The sequence below is a fragment of the Heteronotia binoei genome, chromosome 7 (assembly GCF_032191835.1).
Source record: "Heteronotia binoei isolate CCM8104 ecotype False Entrance Well chromosome 7, APGP_CSIRO_Hbin_v1, whole genome shotgun sequence".
Classification (NCBI taxonomy): domain Eukaryota; kingdom Metazoa; phylum Chordata; class Lepidosauria; order Squamata; family Gekkonidae; genus Heteronotia; species Heteronotia binoei.
In genome coordinates this window covers 90,020,786-90,044,262 of record NC_083229.1, presented here as the reverse complement: position 1 = coordinate 90,044,262, position 23,477 = coordinate 90,020,786, and the positions used below count along the sequence as shown (strand labels likewise).

The 23,477-nt window shown below is 41.7% G+C and overlaps 1 protein-coding gene across 1 annotated transcript in view; it reads left to right on the top strand.

Moving 5' to 3' along the window:
* The first annotated feature begins 18,255 nt into the window (after positions 1-18,255).
* MC2R (melanocortin 2 receptor) overlaps positions 18,256-23,477 on the top strand; it is a 37,702-nt gene continuing 32,480 nt past the window's right edge. Inside the window, exon 1 of the mRNA XM_060242983.1 lies at positions 18,256-18,429. The gene's annotated coding sequence lies outside the window, so the exon portion shown is untranslated. The remainder of the gene's footprint in view (positions 18,430-23,477) is intronic.

Sequence of the window (23,477 nt, the reverse complement as noted above, 5' to 3'; positions counted from 1 at the left end):
GCAGCCTACCGCTCTTACGTGCGCCCTTTGCTTCCTCCAGTTTGAATGAAGGAACCTTGTTTGACATGGTTATGCCTCTGTTGGGCAAGTTGGTTCTTGGTTGACTGTTTTTTCTTTTCAGATGCTGTTGCTCGTCAGGAGAGGCTGCAGATCCTCGTCTGTGGGCACAGTTTTGTGTTTTGGGCTGCCCACTATGCACAGAGATCTGCTGTTGGTTCCCAGTTGGATCTCAGTGAATGGGCTGTGGTGGAGTGGCAGGGTCGCCATGGGCTTCGGTGGCCAGGTTTACTGCCTCTCTTATTTCAGGGGAAGAGGGGTCCTCCTCCCAATATAATGGTCATACACCTGGGTGGTAATGACCTTGGGTGGATGAAAGGGAGGGCCCTTTCTCTGCACGTGGTGGCAGACCTGCAGGTCATCATGCGGAGGTGGCCTGGGGTCCACCTAGTGTGGTCTGCCATCCTGCCTCATCGTGTCTGCCGAGGGGCTTGGGACCCAGCGGGCATCGAAAGGGCTAGGAGGAAAGCTAATCAGGCCCTGCAAAAGGCATGGGAAGGGGGTTTGGGGAATTTTTTGCCTCACCCGTCATTCGAGCCGACTGTGTCAGGTTGTATAGACCTGATGGAGTGTATCTTTCAGATGCAGGTAACCAGGCCTTTTTAAGTGACCTACGGCAAGGGCTTTGGGCAGCTCTAGGCTGCCTGTTGGGGTGCTAATGCCTAAGCAGAGGCTTGGCATTGGCAGAAGGAGCAAGGGGTTATGTAAACCCAGGGGAGCACCCAGGGCACAGCACCATTTGAGTGCAGGCAAACGGCATGAGTGGCAGATGGGCTCTACAGCTCAATGTCGCATAATGCCGATCTTGTGAAGCCACCCCACAAGATTGGTTCTTCCTGGGTGATGATGCCAATGTGGGGTGGGTTGATCAGCCAGGCCGGCCTGCCATGAGCCAAAATCGTGGCTCATGCCAGGGGCAGGGTGGCTTGCCCACGTCTGGACAAGGAAGGGTCAGGTGTTGACCTTGGGGCTTGTCCAGGTCAGGTAACCCTTGCTGCATAATTTACTTTAAGGTTGTTGTTTAATAAAAGGGCCCATTTTTACCAAAATACTGTGTCAGTCTCTTCATTCTGACTTGGGGGGCAAAGCTCTTGAACTCCCTTCCCAGGGAGATTCATCTGTCCCCTTCTGTTGCTGTCTTCTGGCAACGAGTAGACTTTTTTGTTTCATTTGGCATTCCTTCATTGATTCCTCCTTCTTGACCAATGTTTTAATTGCTTTTATGTATTGTATGTATTTTAACTCTGCTTTTTTAAATGATATGTGTTTGGGAGGTTGATTTTAATGGTGTTAAAATCTGATTTTATTGTGTAGGGTTTAAATTGTTAGTTGCCCTGGTGACCTTTGTGAGTGCAGAATACCAGGATATAAATTCTGTAAATGAATAAATAGAATAAATAATTTGCATACATGCATCAATTTTACATTACAAAATCTCTGTTCTTAATAATTCTACACATTTTCCTTCTTTCTAGCTGTACTGGTATTTTTGTTGCCTCTTAATTACATAATGTGGAAAACTGAAAGTATGCAAAATCTCCAGAGTTTTGTAAAATAATGATATTTAGTAGCTTTAAAAACTCATGGGACCATACAAAAAACAATATAAACCCTTTTAAAAGCTTACATTGCCTTCTTAATATGAAGTATGTTACAGCATCATGGTACTATCTGAACAATTCATGCATTCACACATTTTAGGAGGACACATGGGATTTCTTTTGAATTCCATTGAAAATAAAATTCTGTTGGAACTGTTCTCTTGGGTATAACCAGAAGCAATACTAAAGGTGCAATCCAATGCAGATTTACTCCAGTTTAAGCCCATTGAAATCAGTGGTCTCAGACTCTGCATAGGATTGCACTTTCAAGCTACTGTTGGCATGTAGTCCTCAGATGGAAATGTCTGTTATTTCCAGTTCTATGAAAGTGCATTAAGCAACAGACTGCAGTTTCAGCAATGGACATGCAGAGAATAATAATGGAGTATTAAGTGTTATTCTGGTTATAAGACTAGGAGATGAATTCTCTTTTTCTAAAAACAATAATTTCTCTCCAGTTTTGTTTTGGAAACATATTTCAGGCCAGCACAACCCATAGCCTATTACAGCACTCCTCCCAGACCATTCGTAAGCCTCTGGGGCTATTCAAGTATCCACTGTTTATATTGTGGCTCTTTAAAAACCACCTTCTGCCATTACATTGACACAATCACTTCAGGCCACCTTCTTCTAACCTGTTGGGGTGACATGAGATACATCAGACAAGGTAAAACTTCTCCATGCTCCTAACCATTCCCCATTTCCCAGGAATTGTAATCCTGGGATGTTTGGTGCCTTATCACATGGGCTATGATACTAGTCAACATTCCTGGGAAACACAGGAGGGATTTATGCTGCAGCAGTTCCTACCCACCACCAGAACAATGTAGAAAAGAAGATTAAGGCATACTAAAAGGTCATCAAAAGAAGGAATGGCAGCATGCATGTCTCTGACCTAGCTGGGAAGGGAAGGTTATAGAATCATTACAGGATTTATAATCAGGGTGGAATTCTAGCAGGCGCTCCTTTGCATATTAGGCCACACACCCCTGATGTAGCCAATCCTCCATGAGCTTACAAAAAAAGAGCCTTGTAAGCTCTTGGAGGATTGGCTACATCAGGGGTGTGTGGCCTAATATGCAAAGGAGCTCCTGCTAGAATTCCACCCCTGTTTATAACCATTATACTATTTTACTATGAGAAAGCATTCAGTCAAGTGGAAGAAGTCAGGCACAGCCTTACTAACTGAACTGTAGTGGGAATTAGGTCTATATCTGTGGCCTCATCCTGTCCTTGGTCTCATGGTGCACGTGTAACTTCTATTTGTTTCAGAGAGAAATATCAATGAAATCTATATTTATATTTTTATTAAAGAACTAACAGAGTTCACATCTATGACGGTGTGATCCCATCTTATGACACTTGTATTCATAAAAATAACAAGAAACAAACTTCAAAAGATATTGTATCTGAAACAATAAATTCTGTACAACAATTGACTTGTAATAATCCAGGCCTGTTATATTTGGATTCTGCTCCCCACAAAAAGTGTTGTTTTCTTCTCTTCACAAACTACATCAGAATTCATGGACATTTGTGATGGCTCTTCAATTCATGAACATCACTTTGTGAACCACAAACCACCCAAAATTAATGACAAGCTTTAGCTCATCAGCCAGTTCAGCCCATCCCAACCTCTGACCCACAAAGCAGTCTCCAAAGCTGCTTACAATTAGTGTTATTATTAGTAAAATCCTACAGCAAGATTTGAGTCCAGAACCACATTAAAGACCAACAAGATTTCCAGAGTATAAGCTTTTAAGAATCAAAGCTCTCTTCTTCACGTAGTTAGTACAATACAAAGCATGGATACTTAGATGTAAATCTAATTGAATTCAATAATAATAATAATAATACTTTTTATTTATATCCCGCCCTCCCCGTCAGGGCAGGCTCAGGGCGGCTTACAACATAAAAGTACAATATACATCAACAGTTATACTTATAAAATCATCATTAAAAACAATTTACAAGTTATATTAAAATTAACATTATGGTGCTATAAACATTAAATCTTCAGTAAGGTTCAGTAGCTAAAAACATTTCCAGCGGCACTTTCTTAGCTTGTCATTAGTTGAAGGCTATTTTGAAGAGGTAGGTCATACAGGCCCTGCGGAATTGATCTAAATATCGCAGGGCCCGTACCTCCTCCGGGAGTTGATTCCACAGCAGTGGAGCTGCAAAGGAGAAGGCCCGATCCCGGGTGGCCTTCAATCTGGCCTCCCTTGGCCCAGGGATATTCAGCTGGTTCTTTCCAGCTGACCTCAGCGCTCTCTGGGGCTCATATGGGGAGAGACGGTCCCTCAGGTAGGCAGGTCCTCGGCCATATAGGGCTTTAAAGGTAATAACCAGCACTTTGTAACGAACTCGGTATACCACTGGCAGCCAGTGCAGTCCGCGCAGCCCCAGCTGTATGTGCTCCCATCTTGGGAGCCCCAACAGCAGCCTAGCAGCTGCAATGGGACTTACTCCCTAGTAAATGTTTTTATGATTGTAGCCTATAGTGTAAATGATAGATCAGCACTGTAAAAAAAAATCTCATGTGACATGAGTTTGAGGGGACAGACCTCAGTCCTTCTACAAGGCAGAGGTTCTTTTAGTACCTTAGGCATAGAGAAGAGTGGGACTAAGCAGAAAGACGCTTTCAGCCCTGAATGGACCTCTCTGCTCAGGCCTGCATTCAAGGCTGTCTATCTTTTAGGCAAACTTTTAAGTGTGCATTAGCGATGAAATCTTCCTGGTTAGAGGTCTCCATTTGACATCTGCTTTGCTTTCACCATTGCATAATAATAATTAACATTAATCATACCCCAGATCCCATATGAATCATGGAAAGATTAATTGATACGTCACTCACAAGGGCTGCAATTTCGCAGAGCTTTAGAAGAATGCAATAACAATCTGACAGTTAATAATGACGAGCACTAAAATATTACATTGCACTTGATTGCCAATTATAATATTACCTATTAAAATTGCCCTTTCCTAGTAAATTTCCAAAATACTCAAGTTCCAAACAGCAACATTAAAGGCAAAGTGCTCTTTAATTCTATCAAGTGTCTAAATAACAGGCAGTCTCCTGCCCAGTGAGATGAGAAAGTAAAATGGGTTTTTTTTAACATGATCCAGGGGAGGGAGCACTATTATTTCTAATTATATAATACAAAGAGATAATTAGCTCTTTTATACTAGTTCGTTCAGTAATTTCCAGCCAAAAAAAAATCAGGTTGGGAAAAGCAATGCCCACATTCTATGGAGATACTTTCGAATATAACAAAGGTGATATAGAGGAGAAGCACACACATACCTAGCATGGAAAAATAATAATGTGCTATTAAATTGTAACCAGCTCATGATGGCCCCAGCCATGGGGTATTCCAGGCAAGAGATGAGCAGAGATAGTTTGCCATTGCCTTCCTCTGCCTAGCAACCTCAGTTTTCTTTGGTAACCTACCATTCAAGTACTAACTGTGGCCAACCTTAATTAGCTCTCAAACTTTGATGAGTCTGACCCGAGCTGGGCTATTGGAGCTTATATTTGTATTGGAATGCAAATGCAGGGTGGATTGTTTTAAATCAAGGCAATTTAAATCATTGCTTTAAATGACAAACATTTTCTAAATTACAGAAAGGAATAAATAATTGATTTGAACAGTTCCACCATTTTGAAATGCATATATTTCCTAAACAAGCCCTCACCTCAAGGTTGAACTGTCTTAGGTATTACTTGCTTCTTTAAAAAAAAAAAACAAAGAAGAATATGGAGAAGAATGCCAAAAATATCAGAGATTATTTTAACATGCCTATCTTTCAGGTCAAAGGCAGTTCATTTCTGAGGGTCAAAGAAAAGAGCACTGAGGACTTTCCCTTAGCAAAGACAGGTACTGGGGAAAATGGCACCTTCATCAGCATTTTACTTGACTCTGACTGGTATCAGAATTAAAATTTATCCAAGGGGTAATTCTTCTTAGGACTGCATTGTTAAACACTAGCTTACTGCTTTCTTTGAAATCTTAAAGGCTCTGTTCAAAAAAGCCAGTAGCAGACTTCAGGGAGGCCTCAAGATTTAAGGGAAATATTGATGGAAAATATGGTTGACTTCTGACTTCTTAAAGGGGAAAAACTCATTTGTATAAAGACCACTTCACAATGATTTTGGGTACCAGCTCTAAAGTATGGTAATATGTTTTTTTTTCCAATCTGCCCATTATCTTTCCTTCATTTGACCGCATAATATTAAAGATTGCCTACTTTCATATGAACCTACCTGATCACTAAAGTAATTTTCAGGGCTCTTCTTTGAGTGCCCTCACTCTCTGAGGCCAGATGGGTGGCAACCCAAGAAAGGGCCTTCTCAGTGTGGTACCAAAATTAAGGAATTTACTCCCCAGGAAAGTTCATTTTTCCCTCTTGATCATTGTTTTCTACCTACAGGTGAAACTTAACAATTTCATCTGGCATTCCCTCACTGACTTTTCTTCTTACTTATATGTTTTAATTGTTTTTAATTTGTTTTATAATATTTTAAAGATATTCTAACATTTTTAATTATTTTTGTTACCCCAGAGGCTCTAAATTTGGTGGAAAGAATTAAAAGTAAAGGTAGTCCCTTGTGTAAGCACCAAGTCATTACCAACCCATGGGGTGATGGGCAGATTTTTTTTTATGGGGTGGTTTGCCATTGCCTTCCCCAGTCATCTACACTTTACACTCATCAAGCTGGGTACTCATTTTACCAAACTCGGAAGAGTGGAAGGCTGAGTCAATCTTGAGCAGGCATTACAGTATTCTAAATAAAGAAAGAAATATTCAAAGTCTCCTTTGTCATAATGAAAATGAACAACTGAACCACCAGATTAAATGACTTATACTCATAATTCACTACCCATTTGAAGGAGCTAAAAAGCATCAACCACAGAATTAACTTTTTTCATCTGGAGAACAATGCACAATAAGACTAGGAAGTAAAGTTTTTAAATACTGGAGATATTTATGCCCCAAACCAGAAAATGGGTTAGGGACAAATGATGACAGTTGTCATGCCTGTGGTGCAGGCAGGGAATGAGACCCAGGCTGATTCCGCATTTGGCGTTTGCCTCCCTTTTGCTCCATGGTTATTCCATGCGGGTGTTATTTCCCGATATTGCACTAGAGGATTTCCCGATATTGCACTAGAGGATTTCTCCCGGATTCAATCTGTTCCGTGTGTTCTGATTTCGCATTACTGCGGCTCTTGGAGTTTCCCCCACAATCGTAGCAATTTCCCCATTCCTCATACGTTTCCCTTTTTTTTTTTAACGTGCATGCACATTCACGTTACAACGCAATCGTCTTTGTTTGCATTACAAAGTTAATGCCAGAGGCATAACACTGGCAAAGTCACGTGTTTTCCTTTCACCCTGCCATTGGCAGGTTATCTAAGCCTGAGAAATCTGAGTCAGCAATCCACCGTTTTAATCCACACATGCTGAATGTTAAGCACACAGTTTTCCATTAAAAGCTATAACAAATTACAAATAGATGGATGAAGGTGTGGGGAGGAAGATTTATGCCAAGGGGTTAAGGGAGAAAGTTTCCCCAACCTATCAAAAATGTAAACCTATAAAAATCAAATTCCCGTTCCCGTTTGAGGCCATACCGGGGGGGGGGGGAGAATCGATAAAGGTGGCAATCGCACATCTTTAAAGTAGTTCGTGTAACATTGCTATTTATTTAGTTGCGTTGTAACAATCTTATTTGGAAAAAAAAATTATAATAGTCAGGAGCAATTTTAATCGGAGGGGGGAAGAAAGTAATCACAATGCAATGACACATTATCAAAATCACATGGCATACCATAAAGAATGGGGGCAGGTGGAAGCAAGGGATGTATTCAGTAAAAGAAAATCGCATTACATCGTTATATATTTTTCACGTTGTAACGCGAAACGTGATTTGTTTAAAAAAGATTACTTTATTTCAGGAAAACATTGGATAATTTTCAAAGGGAGTAAAATTAAGGAAGTATGACGAAATAACTGGGCGGAATCATGGGCGTGGAGTTATGTGAGTGTGTTCTACTGATGCAAGAAGTTTGACACCACATTGACGTGAGTTCCGCACATAGATTTTGAGCCGAAACCACATCAAAAATAAACTTCTTGCAAAATTATGATCTCCTAAATGCGGGGTCCAATCTCCAATCCCAAAAGTCTATCTAGTACTAAAAAGCAAATTCTGGGAAGAAAGATTATTTAAGGAGTACTTTATGTTTCCATATTTATTCAATGAAAATGTTTTATAAAGTTACTTGCTCAGCTGGAATAATTTCAGTAAAAGGCTCTTTTCTAAAGAGGTGTCTTGGTGTTCTGTCTAAAAAGCTGGATCATTCTGTCCTTTCTCATGGCAATCCAAGAAAGAAATCTAATTAGGGATGGGCACAAACTGGCTCACGAAGTAAAGTGTGTCATGGATTTTGGCCAGTTCATGGTTCTCAAAGTGATGCTTAGGGAACAGCAATTAGCATGAACATTCCATGAACTTTGGTGGTGTTCATGGTGGTTTGTGACAGTTCATGAATGGGGTACATTTCCTGACAGATTGTCTCCTCTCAAACTCTTTACAAAATTCCACAACAACAGGGAAGGCAGAATTCTCCAGCCTTGAAACTAATAGGATCTCTCCAAACCTTTACAGGCACTGCCGGCTGCCAATAACAGAGCTCCCATTCTGCTCTATGGAATCAGAAAGTTATATATATGCTCAGCTCCATGCCATCTTCTCTGTTGGCTATTGCAGTTACCGTAAATAGAGAGGCAGGGAATTTGTTAAAAGCAGAAAACATTCATTTATTCCCTCCAGATTCTTAACTCCTCTCCCCTGCTTGGATTTGGATGTTAGGTAAATTCCTAGAAGGAAAGGTGCTGCCACCATGAGAGCCAACAGACCTCTCCACTGAGAAGGCATCCATTCGCTCATGTATTTACCTAAGAGATTGAGAAGGCTTCAAGGTAGTAGATTATGCAAAGGAAGAAAGCCAACATAGAATGCCTTTTTCTGTCTTCAGCTCATCCTCTTTTCATTAGTTGATATGTAAAATGAAAGCTGACAGGGCTCAGTCCTGTCTATAAGCCATACACTCCAATACACATGAGCCAAAGACTTAGCGACATACCTGTCCAACTAGAAAGCAGGTAGAATAGACGAGATTACAGCTATAGGGAATATGGGGACCATATATTCCACAACTTTCCATCCACTCTCCCTGCCTGACACTCATTGAAACTTAAATTCTGGAAGTAGCTCTTCTATTTACTGAAGTACATTATTTGGCCAATGATTATACTTATGGTGTTCCATGTAGGATTCTATTTTCTATTCTCATTTGATTCTATATAACAGAAATAGCAATGCCAACAAAGGGTGGAAGTGAACAGGGCTTTTTTTCTGGGGGAATGTTGTTGAATAGAGTTCCAGAACCTCTTTGTGGAAACAAAATTCTCAAAAAAATGTTTAAAGAGCAATGAGGGGCACCTTAATCTCTCCTTCATTCTCCTCTTGAGAGTTCTGGCACCACTTTTTCCAGGGCGGGGGAAGCCTTGGGAGCTTTGCAAAATAGATAGTTGAGCCAAAGTACTGAAAAGGAGTTCCAGGACTATGCCCTGCTTATTTCAGATTATTTCAGGCCTACTGCCTCAGAAGTACCCTCTTTATTCAAAATAGTCCATCATCCCCCCCCAAAAAAAAGATTTAAACTGCATTTAATTGCAGTTTGATATGATTTCAGACTCAGCACACAGAACAAGTAAATTTTAAATCCCTAAGAAATCTAAGCACATTAGTTCCATGATGCCTGTGAAAATCCATTGGTTATCCATTCTTTTTCTTTCACCATCAATCTGTAATATCCCTGACTTTAGGTGTCTGCATAATTAAATGTGTTGTAAGTAGGCAGTAAATTCAAAAATGTAACTACTTTTTATTCAGAAAACAATTTGGCATTGTTATCTCAAGGAAAGAGTGAGTGATGAAATGAGGAGGTGGTAATTATTAAAACACATGAAATGCCCACAGCAGATGCCTCTTCAAAAGGTGGGTTCATATACAGGAGAAAATTTCAAAACTTTATAGAGGAGAAGATCAGTCAATTAAATGTCAGAACTGGAAAACAGGTTATGTAAGTCATGCCCCTAAGTGAGAGGGCATGAAGAAGGAGATGAAGAGGAAGATACACGATTTTTGATCAACAAGATGACAGAACGAGGCCTTCACTGACTGATGCCAATCCAATCTCTGATTCCAGAAACCTCCCAAATCTTGAGGGCAGATGCAGATGAGATCACTAGCAGGAGGGAGGGATATGAAGGCACCCAGTAGTTAGCCCCTGTACTTGGTGTGAGGGCAGGAACAAAATGCCAATCCAATCTCTGAATCGAAAAACCTCCCAAATTCCAACAGCAGACAGCAGAAGAGATCCCTAGCAGGAGGGGGGCAGGGATTGAAATTCATCCAATAGCTAAGTCTCTGTGCTCAGCATGAGTGCAGGAAGGACAGAAACATATCCCTGGTTCTTGAAAACTTCCAGATCCTAACAACAGAGAGGACAGCTGATCACTAGCAGGAGAGGTGGCAGGGAGGGAAGGCACAATAACTAAGCCCCTATGCTGAAAGACAAAGGCTAGAGTCCACCACTGCACCCTAATCCCAAACCCCAGCAATGAACAGCAGATTAAGCAAACAGAAAACAAAGCAATGAGTTAGCTTTGCTAGTTCCATCTCTTTCTTTCATTTCACCAGTCAACAAAGGAGTGGGAGAGAGGAACACTCACTCAATATGTAGCCTTCTGAGCCCATAGACCACAATGGGAACTCTGTTATTGGCAGTCAGCAGTGCCTGTTAAGCTTTGGAAGGCTCCTACTGGTGTTGCCAAGGCTGGAGAATTCTGCCCCCATTGTTGCCTTGGAATTTTGTAAACAGTTTAATTGATAAGTGCCAACCTGTCTCCGTTCACGAACTGCCATTAACTGCACTAAAACTTCATGAAAATTCAAAATAGTAGAACTGCCAAGGACATCACTTTGTGAACCATGTAGTGGCCAAAATTTATGACAGACTTTAGTTTGTGAGCCAGTTCATACTCATGCCTAGTATGGAATTGTTCAGAGATGTGGGGATTGATTTAAAAAATTCACACCTACAACTGTTGTCTCCATTAAAAAAGCAGTTTATCTTCTGGATTTTACTGATGCTTTTCTGTTGCTGTAGTATTAAACCTCCCATGTCACTGTTCATCTTGATTCTCACAGTTCATTTTGATTCCTACAATTCACAGCAGTGGAACTTGTTCTGTCTTGTTATTTAAGTATTATATTTTGGTTAAATGGACCCCAAGATAGTATCTCCCTTCTCTGAAAAGAACTCCAATAACAAAATTATTGAATTATTGATTTGAAATTGAATTACATTCTACTCTGTCCTTGAAGGTATCAGAGTAGGTTATATGTGGTTCCCAACTGGTCTCTCATCCACACAGTACAGGCCCTAAACTGCATAGTGTCATCAGCCTCATGTCCCTTCTTGACAAGAAAAGCAATGCTAGAGAAGAATTAGCAAATGTTTTTAGACAGACTTTTTACAAAAAATTGCATTAATGTAGTAATACCAACTGGTGGATTAGGAATGTGGTACAGGGAATATGACTCCTGATCAACAAAAGCTGCCACTTGTGCTGTTTTTTATCCATCCTGGTTACTGAAATATTGTAAGGAGTACATTAGTGAATCCGAGGGTGGGGGGTTTTGGTAGAAAAAGCCCAGCAGGAACTCATTTGCATATTAGGCCAAACCCCCCCCGATGTTACCATTGGTCCATACAGGGCTTTTTGTAGGAAAAAACAGTAGGAACTCATTTGCATATTAGGCCACACACCACTGACACCAAGCCAGCTGGAATTGCATTCCTGTGCATTCCTATTTGAAAAAGCCCTGAGTGAACCCCAAAAACCATTATAAATCAATCACTAAGTAAGAATGTTTTTCCTAAAAAAAATTTAAAAAATTTCTGGAGATGAGTGTTATGGCCAAATTATTGTACAGTCTACCCTGTGTAGGCAAGGAAATAAAGCAGGTGTGGCCAATGGTAGCTCTCCAGATGTTTTTTTGCCTACAACTTCCATCAGCCCCAGCCAGCATGGCCAATGGCTGGGGTTGATGGGAGTTGTAGGCAAAAAACACCTGGAGAGCTACCATTGGCCACCCCTGAAATAAAGTATTGGTGGGGAAACTACTGGTCTTCCTGTATGACATATCTTCTCTAGACCTTTCATTCAGATTTCAGACCTGGCTATGGTATGGAGTCAGCACTGGTAGCTTTAGCCGGTTATCTCTGAATGTAGACAAGGGCTGTTCATCTTTGATGGTGTAACTGGATCTCACAGCAGCCTTTGATATGGTCTACTATGCCATCTGGCTGAGAGATCTGGGGACTGGGGTAAGAACAATAGCTGACCCTCACTGAGCATTCTCTGTTCTGGATCTCACCAGATGGAATAGCCTGCCTGATGAAATCAGGAAGGCTCCCATTCTTCAATTTTTCCCCCAGAGTGTGTAAAATGGAACTGATGGGGGGGTGCATTTTTATAAAGATGTGGTTAAACAAAATTGTGCCAGATAATATTTTCTACAAAGGTAACAAGGATGTAAATTTAATTGCCTGTGAGAGTTTCAAGCAGCGTTTTTTTTTTGTGCCCTTCCCCTTCATACCATATTGTTGGATGTATTCTCCTTCATACCATATTGTTGGATGTATTTTATTTCATAGATTTTAGTTGTGCAATTTAGTTGTGTTGTGTTGTTTAGAGGGAGGGGAGAAAGTGCTTTGGGAGCAAACAATCCCCCACATTGGCACAAGCCACACTTGCACCGCGTAAGCCCAGGTGTGCCACGGTGGAGGGGATTTACGTGGGCATGGGGACGCCGAAGCACCGCCCCGCCCAGGAGCAGCGGCGCCTGAGGGCTGCACCCAAGCATTGGTGGAATTGTAGCAGAGCAAGCCGCTCTGACGCAGGAGGGGATGGAATCGGGGGCGCGGCCAGTCTTAGGCGACTCCCTAAGGACTTTGGGCCATGACATGCCCCCTGAGAGGCATAAAGTTACATCCACAGAAATGGTGGCGTATCCCATAAGCACTCATTGAAACCGAAAACAAAGTTTGCCCCCCCAACGCTGTGGGAGCTCGCAAACCCCTTAGGGAGCTGTGTAATTGCCTCACCAATTCCCTTGCGCCCTGGGCTGGGTGAGCCCCCTCCACAACACCCAATCGTCATTTCCCCCCCTCCTGGAAATACTTCCGCTCTGGCCTCGCACGACCCATTTGTTAAAAACAGCTGCACGGGCGAGGAGTTCTGCTGGGGAGCTCCCTGACACATGGACTTAGAGCATGAGACATTGGTGACAGGCATTGCACAGCGCAATTGCTTAGACTGTATCTTTGACTTGCGAGGGGGAGAGCAAGGTCTCTCCCCTGGGGCTAACTGCTCTTGTTCCCAAGTCTCAACAGGTTCCCAGCTCGAGGAGGCTCAGTGTGCGAGGACGGTCGGCCATGACTAAGTGCAAGTGTGTACCCCCACTGTTGTCCTCCTCCCCTTGCTTAAGGCCAGGTAGTATGCAATCATCTCCAGCACTTGAACCAGGCAGTGGGCTCCAGCAGGGGGCAGCTGCTGACTTCGCTCCCCAGTGCTGCTGCTGGCCCCCTTCCCTTGGTCTGTCTTCTGCCGCATTCCCACCCCTAGCAGGGCATGGTGGGTCTGGCAGCTGCTCCAATCCAGGGAGGTGGGTCAGGGACTGTCCCTTTAAGAGAGCCCCCAGCTGAATTGCAGCCTACTCCTCCAGCTGCCGCCCCTGCAGGTGCTTTTTATCTCTGTCTCTGTTTTGCAGGTGGGAATGCAGCACAGAGGCTTCAGTGTATGATGCTCCTAACCCCCCCCCCCTCAACTGTTCCTGCCTGCCACTCTGAATGGAGCCCCACCCTTGGCGAGACTGCCCGATGTGCACTGGGGGATACCTTTGCACTCTGTTCCAGAAAAATAAAGTCTGAGCTGTGCCCTCCTTTGTCTCTTCTGCTTGGCATCTGCCACATGTTCCCTGTGTCCCCCCAACCCCCACCACTCTGTCAGTGGGCTCCCCAAGGGAATTGGAGGGTGGGCACACTTGGTTCTTGGGATGGGTGGGGAGAGGGCTATGAGCTGCCATGCTGCCCCCACATGGCTGCACCTGCAAAAGTATGATATAAAAACTTTTTAAATAACTAAGAAAATCCATGTCATTAACCTCCATCCTGTAATGTTCCAGGAAATTATTTTTAATGTAGTTGGAGGAGGAGTAATTGAAAGTCAGTTTGCTGCAGAAAGTTGGTCAAGTGAGTTGTTCATATCATGGAATACACAGCCCTTGGCTAAACCACTTTGAAGGTCGGAGATTGTTCCTTGCAGGTTTTGCTGAATTACTTATTGCTGAAGTCCCCAAGATAGTAGTATGTATCTCAGCTTGAGTTGAAAGATGAATGATCCTCTCAGGGGCTTGTTGGGGGTCCTTAGCGGTGTCTGCTGGGGATGATGGTGTAACAGGTGAGTGGTTTGTAACATCCGAAATGTTCCTTCGCAGGCAGGCTGCCATTGTTTCCAGTCTATCAACTACCGCTGCCTTTTCAGATATAGGAAGCCCACTAAAGAGGTTCCGGACCTCTTGATCAAAAGCTTCTTGATCCGAAGGATCGATATCATTGAGTTGGGTCTCAGAAAACAGTAGCAGATTTTTATGGATGACATTGGGACTAGCTGAAAAATTCCCAGTTGTGCCCACAGGAATGAGTGGAACAATATTAGCATTGCAAAAGACCCGTGTAGGAAAAATCCCTTTTGACTTTAGTTAAGCTTTTTCCTTAATAATTAATAATAATAATAATAACTTTTATTTATATCCCACCCTCCCTGCCGAGGCAGGCTCAGGGCGGCTAATTAAGTTAGGTAAGGTTGAACTGTTAAATGATAAAAGGACCCTTTGAGTTGGAAATAGGCTATGTAGCAATTCTACCGACCTTAAGTCCACAATTCCAGCTTGGGAGCCAAATAAATTATGTAAGTATCTCCTGACCAGGATAGGGGTCTTCCATGACAGGAATGCTCCTCTGAATTTATAAACAGTCAAGCAAACTGAATAAGATAGCCTAGTCAGCTGCCATATGTCTTCGGTTGTTTGCTTGGGTTATTGATGATAAAAACTAAATGACCTCAAATTTGTAGTAGCTTGACTATCGAGGTCATGCTTAAGATGATTCAAATTCGATGTCTGTGAAGGTGAGGGCTTATCAGTTGAATTGTTTTTACTTCCAGCATCCTTGTCTCTGACTAAGCTTGATAGTGACTCAGCAACATTCTAAAGTTTTGAATGCAGGGAATTTAGTCTTCCGCAGATAAAGTCCATTGATTTAGTCACCAAGAGGAGCAAGTCTGCAGGGGTTTTGTTGACCAGAAAAGCTGCCTCGGAGTGGATAACGGAGGAGTCAGGAGCATCATTATCGCTGTTAATTAATCCACTGCTGGGTGTTACAGGTGGTAAATCAAAGTATATACTCTCAGAAAGGTCAACGGTGTCCTTTCCTAGCAAGGAAAAGCGGCTGGAAAGAGGTATTTGGAAGGCATCTGATGATTCTAGGGTGGCTGTGGAAAAAAAGTCCTCAATCTTAGTTTGTTTAGAATCAGGAAGTACAGATTCATTGCTCTCCCTCCTCTGTTTGTGGGGCTGCATTTTATCTATTTCTTCACTTAATTTCAACCTTCAGTTAGATTCACAGTTCAAATTAAGAGGCTCTAAAAAATTGTCTTTAAGGGACAACGTAAGACTTTGTAAAACTTTATAAAACATCAGCTGTAGTTCGTTAGCTGCAACAGCTTTTGAGTCAGAAAGCGAACGCAGAAGCTTATTAACTGATTAAACAGCCAGAGCTTGAGAAAAACGAAACAGCTGCGCCAAAAATTAAAAGTGAGGTGATAAGATAAGACTATTTAAAAACAATTCCTTCTATCAAGGCAAGATAAAAGTTAGAAGATTGAAAACAACTTAATGTTTTTAGGAGTGTCTGCCTTCCTCCGAGTCTGCGCAGAATCCGAATCCACATGGTGGGTTGCCTCCCCTCAGCCTGGCCAGCCTCACAGCCTGCCCAACTCCACAGGGCTGTTGTGCCCATACACACATTCCGGCCGCTGTCTATGGCAGCAAAGTCCGGCAATTTGTGCCTCCTGTTTGTCTGCACGTGCCTCTGCCCGTCTGCTTGCCATTGGCAGAGTCTCTGACAGTAGGAAGGTGTGCAGGGATTGACGGCCTCTCAGGCACAGGCTTTCCACCCCCCTCCCAGTCACATGCAACGAACTGGCCAATCCTGTGGTCCTGTGCAACCCTGTCCCTCCCCCCACCCCGCCTCAGCAGCAGGCCAATGGCGTGGACACGGGTGGGATCACCATGACAATGGCTTCTCTCTCATTCATCTGCCCATGCTCCCCCTCCCAGCCTGGCATAATGTCTCCCCTTTGGAAGCCAACTATGGCCACCTAAGTTAGTTCCACACTCAAGCGCAGCTACCCGGTGGTTCTCAGGATTGATCTGCCCTTGTTTTATTATACTATTCTATATTGCTTTGTTCTTGTAGTTCTGTAATCCACCTTGAATCTCAAGAAGAAAGGCAATTGATAAATGAAGTAAATAAAGATATACATGCATGCATTTACTTCTGCAGCTGGGGGCAGAGTGAGCAGGGCTCAGGATGAAGATCTTAGCTGGACAATACAGGGAAGGCAGTCTTTCAGGTACTCCAGGGCTAAGTCATTTAAGAATTTAATTTGTGAATCATGCCCATTGCAGGCAGCCAGTACAGATTTTCAGAATATCTAGCTCTTGACAACGCTAACCACCACACTTATGACCAATTGAAGTTTCCAGAAGCATCCTATACAGAAAGCATATTACAGCACTGGGCAGTGCAATCCTGAGGGTGTGATAGAGGTGGCAGCCAGCAGCTGATGCAGAATTGGTGCTGCTGGTCATTCCCTATGGACATTCCACATGGGGAAATAATAAAAACTGTAAGGCACAGATGGCATAAGAGGCATGCTACACTCTGTAGCAACCCCAACAATATCCACTATTCAGAAAATGGCAATGAAAGATACCCCCATAAGTGGCATTCATGGGTGCAGGCAATCACCATCTGCCTGCATGGCTACTACCCCTCAGTACACTCCCCCAACACTATGGACCAGTGTACAGGGATGTAAGACCCAGCAACAGCATGACCCTAACAGAAGCATGTATTTTTTTGAATTTCAGAAAAATTATGGGGGAAGACATATTGAATAGAATTGTTTAATATGCTTTTATTATCATTTTTATCAGCTGTTGACGGTTCTTTTCTTGGCGCTTGCTTATTCTCACCTCTTCACATGCTGCTTTTGTTAACTTTTCCCCGCCAGTGCAGCAGCTTGCTCCAACATTGCTCCTTGATATTGTCATACCAATGCCAAGCCGGGGTACAGCACTGCTGGGGTACTTTGCCCGTGCTTCTTAGAAATATGCCAGTGGAGTGTCCTAACAGCTTCCTGCGCACTAACCTAGATCACAGCAAAGATCTCACTTGTCAAGGAATGGCCATAGCTGATATGTCGGCCAAAGCTGATGAAAGGTGTTGAACGCCACAGAGGAGACTTGAGCCTCCAACCATAGGATTCAGGAGCACCCCCCTCCAAAAAACCCACTTTGAATTAGTTCTTCAGGGGCAATGCAGCTATCTCCAGGAGAGGCTGGTTTCTCATTTCCTGTGCAATTTTGTCATTGATCAACATCACCTCAGTCTGTTTTTGATTGATGCTGAACAGCAAGGAGAGCAGAATAGAGCCTTGTAGGGCTGCATAACGTGTCCAATGGGACTAAGAAGCACAGCATTGCCCTGCCTCTGAAAACAGGAGTAAAGGTGGGAGTGGAATCACTAAAGTGTGGTGTCTCCCCCCCCCCGCCCCTTTTTCAGCCCTTCTCTCCAGAAAGATACCATAGTTGATCATATTGTAAGCTGCCAAGAGTTTGTTCTGATTAGCAGCAGCTCTGTCATGATTTTCTCCAGTATCTTTTACTTGAGAAGCTTGGGATTGGAGATGCTAAAGAATGAACCTGGAACTTTCTTCATGTAACACATGTACTCTGAACCACAGAACCTTCCTTTCTGAACCCTGCTCCCTCTATTCTTTTTTACTACTGGTCCTATTATTGTGCTATTAAGAGGAGCCACCAGATAGAAGCAAGTGAATCTTTTCCTCTGACTTAATCTTCTTTTCCTTGTTTATACATTAGCTTATTTTTTTCCTCCTATGCCTGCCTAATGTTATTTGGCACAAAGCTGATAATTTATTTTAAAGTGACTTCCACCAAGGTTCTAATAACATGATGCCTGTCTTTCCTCTGATTTGTATGTTCTAGTCTGTTTCTCACACAAGGACTCTGCTGACTTCATTTCTTTATAAGCAATCTTCCTCCTGGTAATTACCACCATGCTTTACTGTAGTTCTGACCTGAAGGTTGTTTCTTTCATTTGGACAGGAAAATAAGAGCATAATGCAACATGGCCTATAGAAAGAAAAGTTGGAAAAAAGATTAATACTCTCTGAAAGCTTCACAAACTTCTCTCCTCTGCCAGATCTTCTGCTGACATTTCTCTCTCCTTTGTGGGACTGTTGCTATTCTCATTGAGAAGGTACGTGTGTATATGAGCACTTCTTTTCTTCTTCCCCATTCCCTTTCTTCCTCTTGAAAATAATTATTTATCTCGGTTTCTATTTTTATTGCATGTTCAGAATTGTCTCCATATATAACCAATAGTCACCTTTTTCCAGTGGATTTGGCTGGCTAGCTAAAATTAATTTCTTCCTCTGTGTGGAACTGGAATAAAATCAAATGCACAGCTTGTGCACTCCCCGAGGAGTTTCTAACTCTGTAAAGCAGTAGCCAGGACTTCTGGAGAGTTGTCCTACAGAAACAATTAGAACAACTAAGCTCCAGAAACAATGCCAGAGCTTTCATGCTTACATGCATTTGTCCTTTATGATCATTAGCAGAATAGATTGTGAGAAATGGACATTTCTGTAGATGTGCGTTTATGCAATTTCTCTCCAATTTACCTCTTCAGACCCCTGTCTTATTATGTCATTCCCAAGTGTCAATGAATTTTATATGGATGGGGGGGGGAGAGACTGAAAATGAGATGGCATAAAATACGGGCAGCCACAATCCCCTCAAGAATGTGAGGACAGTTTTTCACTTCATCATCAAGAACTCCTGCCTTCAAACAGTCAGATCAAACTGTGCTGCAAGAGGAAAGAGATACTGCAGTTCTGTGGGATATGTCCTATGGACTTCTGTGATGCTTTCATGCTTGAAAGTCAGAAACTTTGTTCTGTGGTAGTGGTGATGGTTATTGCTTTCCTTTCTTGCTCAGCATGGAAAATATAAATGAAGGTCACAACAGTAAAATCTTCCATTGGGTGAAAAGAATAAAAAGGTAAAGGTAGTCCCCTGTGCAAGCACCAGTCCTTTCCAATTCTGGGGTGACGTTGCTTTCACATTTTCATGGCAGACTTTTTAAGGGGTGGTTTGCTATTGCCTTCCCCAGTCATCTACACTTTCCCCCCAGCAAGCTGGGTACTCATTTTACTGACCTCAGAAGGATGGAAGGCTAAGTCAACCTGGAGTCAGCTATCTGAGCCAGCTTCTGCTGGGATCAAACTCAGGTCGTGAGTTCTGCAGTACTGCAGCTTTACCACTCTGTGCCATGGGGTTCAATGGATGAAAAGAATAGCCTCTACCAAACTTGTAATTAGACATTCACCTAAGTATCCACGATGGTCAAAAAGTTATTCCAGGTAACCATGTTATTTCTTTCATTCTGTTTTGATAAAATGCTCTGCGTACACATTCAACAGAATCAAATGATAAAGGTTTTCCTGGACTGAACCCCTTCAGGTTGCAGTTGAGGAAACTGCCATGCTTGAATATATGGAACAATTCCTGCATATACAAAATTGGCCACAAAGCTATGGCAGCTGATCACCACCGCTCCTTTTTAGTCTTGTAGGCCAGCTTGAAAAGAGAATTGCAAAGCTCTAACCTGCACTGCATAGACATAGTGACAAGACAGTGCTAGCTAGTCCCTGTGTATTATTACCTAATTAACCATTGCCAGAGATACTATAGGTTGAGATTTCATGTTGCTTTGTCTTCTCTGTGGCTATGTGACAAACTATAAAAATGGCAGACTTCTGAGTGGTGATAGTACTACTTCTCATGTACCCCTTCTTTTCCAACACATGTACTACAATCTATAGAAGAATTATGTCAAATACAAATGGGACATGTTTGCATTACTGGTTGCTTGGGCCTTCCAAATGCATATGCACATATGCTTCTCTTTGCATTCTTTTGATTGTCAACAGAAGTCAAAAGTGAAACATCTATTGATAAAATCCCCATATAAAAATTAGTGTGACTACTATTTTTTAATGCTATAAAAATTCTCTCTCTCTCTCGGCTTGGCTTCGCGAACGAAGATTTAAGAAGGGTGCAATAGTCCACGTTTGCTGCAGGCTCGCTGGTGGCTGACAAGACCAATGTGGGACAGGCAGGTCCAGCCACAGCGGCTGCAGGGAAAAGTCTGATTTAGGGTTGGTCCTGTAGCAGTGCGATTCTTCCTCAATCTCCTTTTGTCCTCAAGACCAGCTATGCTTGCGTTCTCAAAGGAAGAGACAGCCTGGTGGATGGTGTGCCTCCATGCTTTGCGATCTGAGGCTAGGTCAGACCACTGGTGATGGTTGATGTGACAGGTGCTAAGGGATTTCTTCAAGGAGTCCTTGTACCTCTTCTTTGGTGCCCCTCTATTTCGATGGCCGGTGGAGAGTTCGCCATACAGGGCAATCTTGGGAAGGCGGTGGTTTTCCATCCTAGAAATATGCCCTGCCCAGCGCAGCTGCGTCTTCAACAGCAGTGCCTCGATGCTGGTAACCTCTGCCCGCTTGAGGACTTCAGTGTTGGTCACAAAGTCACTCCAGTGGATGTTGAGGATGGTGCGAAGGCAGCGCTGATGATGCCATTATAAAAATTAATGGCAATGAGAAAAGAAGGAAATTTTACATACATGTGAAAGTATACACAGGTTTGTGGTTTTTCTGATTATGAGGTGTTTTATTGTAGTGGCCCCTTTGTGTCTCTTGGTCCTCAATCTTCTACTTTTTTTTCCTATAGGATACCATGAAATTCAACCAAAATAGCCTTGTGGTCTGATAAATTTCTCCACAGTCTTTGTTGTTGTTTTTTGCCAAGTTCCAGATCTCCCTGCAACAGGGCCGGATCCAGGGGGGCAAGAGGGGGTGCTTACCCCAGGCGCCAACGGAGGGGGGGCGCCAAATTGGGTATGGAGTCCATTGTATTCTAAGGGACCAAAAGGGGGTGTCATTTTTTTTAATTTTGCTCTCCCTCAGAAAACATGTAGATCCAGTCCTGCCCTGCAAGCATAGAAATTTACAACAGTGCAGATTGCTTAGACAACTGGGGAGGGGGGATCCCTTATTTTCCTCTGTTCTGGCTTGCCTGAGTCAGCTGCAGACCCTCTTTGCACTTTGTTGACACTCTCTGATCTAATGGATCAATTTGCTGCTAATTGGTTGTGTTTACTACCATTTTCATCAATATGGAGTCCACCAATAGGCCCTTAATAGGCTCAGTATGATTTCTTTTTTTTTAGTTAAACAATTTTATTTGGTAATATATGGTAACTATATCCAATACTAATAAAATATTAATAAACACTTACTACTTTCCCCATACATTACACTTTCCCCTCCTCCCCTCCACCCAAATCTTGACTTCCGCCAGTGCCAATTGCCTAAAAGTCTAATATCAAAAGGTATCTTTAACTTGAAAAGAATCTTAATAAGAAGAAAAAAAGAAAATATACATATATCATTTTGCAAAGAAATAAAAAACACCCATTTCTTATACTTTATAAAGTCCCACCCAGTTATTAAAGTTCATCTTCTTTCTAAAAACCTAAGTGGTATTCTCAAAAATCACCCAATTTCCTTTTACTTTCCATTCTTTTTTCTATATATCTTCTGAATTTATCCCAATCCATTTTAAATCCCTCTAATTCATAGTCTTTCAAGATTCTTGTAAGTTTATCCATTTCACTCCATGACATAACTTTTACAATCCAGTCCCATTTTTCTGGTATTTTATCTTGCTTCCATAACTGCGCATATATTGTCCTAGCAGCTGAAAGCAAGTACCAAATTACAGTTCTATCTTCTTTTGGAAATTTCTCCATTTGTAATCCCAATAGGAAAGTCTCTGGAGTTCTCTTAAATTCATATCCCAAGATTCTAGAAATTTCTTGTTGAATCATTTGCCAAAACTGTTTTGCTTTTTCACAAGTCCACCACATATGGTAGAAAGAACCTTCATGCTTTTTACATTTCCAACATCTATCTGGCATCTTATTGTTCATTTTTGCTAACTTTTTAGGAGTCATATACCACCTGTACATCATTTTATAACAGTTTTCTTTGATACTATATCATGTCGAAATTTTCATAGAGTTCTTCCACAAGTATTCCCATGTTTCCATCTGTATTTCTTTATTAACATTAATTGCCCATTTTATCATTTGAGATTTTACTACTTCATCTTCAGTGGACCATTTCAGTAATAGTTTATATAGGTTTGAAATCAACTTTTCATTATCTCCAAGCAGAACTTTTTCCAATTCGATTTGCTCTTTTCTTATTCCTTCACTTTTAATGTCGCTTTCCACCAGATTTTTAATTAGTTGAATTTTAAACCAATCATATTTGTTACTTAATTCTTCCATCTTTAGTTCAATTTTACCACCTTGAATTTTCAATATTTGACCATATGCTAGCAACTTTCCTTCACCTTCAACATATATTTTTATTACTTCCATTGGCACTATCTACAGCGGCTTTCTCTCATCTCCATATTTTTTGTATTTTACCCACATATTTAACATATTTCTCCTTATATAATGGTGCAAGAAAAAGCCATCCATTTTACTTTTACCATAATACATATATGCGTGCCACCCAAATTTGTTTCCATGTCCTTCTAATGCTAAAAGTTTTTTATTTAACAAAGTTATCCATTCTTTTATCCACACCAAGCACACCATCTCAAATCCGGTAGTTGAAATCCGGTTTTAAATCCGGTAGCTGAAATCCACCTCTTTCTTTAGCATCTGTTAACACTTTCATTTTAATTTTTGGTTTCTTCCCAGCCCACACAAATTCTGAAATTTTCCTTTGCCATTTAATAAATTGTTTATTATCCTTCACAATTGGAATTGTTTGGAACAAATACATTATTCTTGGTAGAATATTCATTTTTATTGCGGCTATTCTTCCCAATAATGACAAGTTGAGTCTATTCCATTTTAAATATCTTCTTCCATTTTATGCCCTAACTTTTCATAATTATTTTTATATAAGCCAATGTTTTTCATGGTAATTTCCACACGTAGATATTCTACTTTAGTCGTAACTTCACACTCAGATAAGCTCTGTAATTCTTCCTGTTTTTCAATTCTCATATTTTTACACAAAAGTTTTGATTTCTCTTTGTTAATATAAAATCCTGCCAGTTCTCCATATTCTTGTATTTTACTCAAGAGCCGTGGCGTTACTTTTAATGGGTTTTCATTTATGAACATATCATCAGCAAATGCTCTATATTTATAGG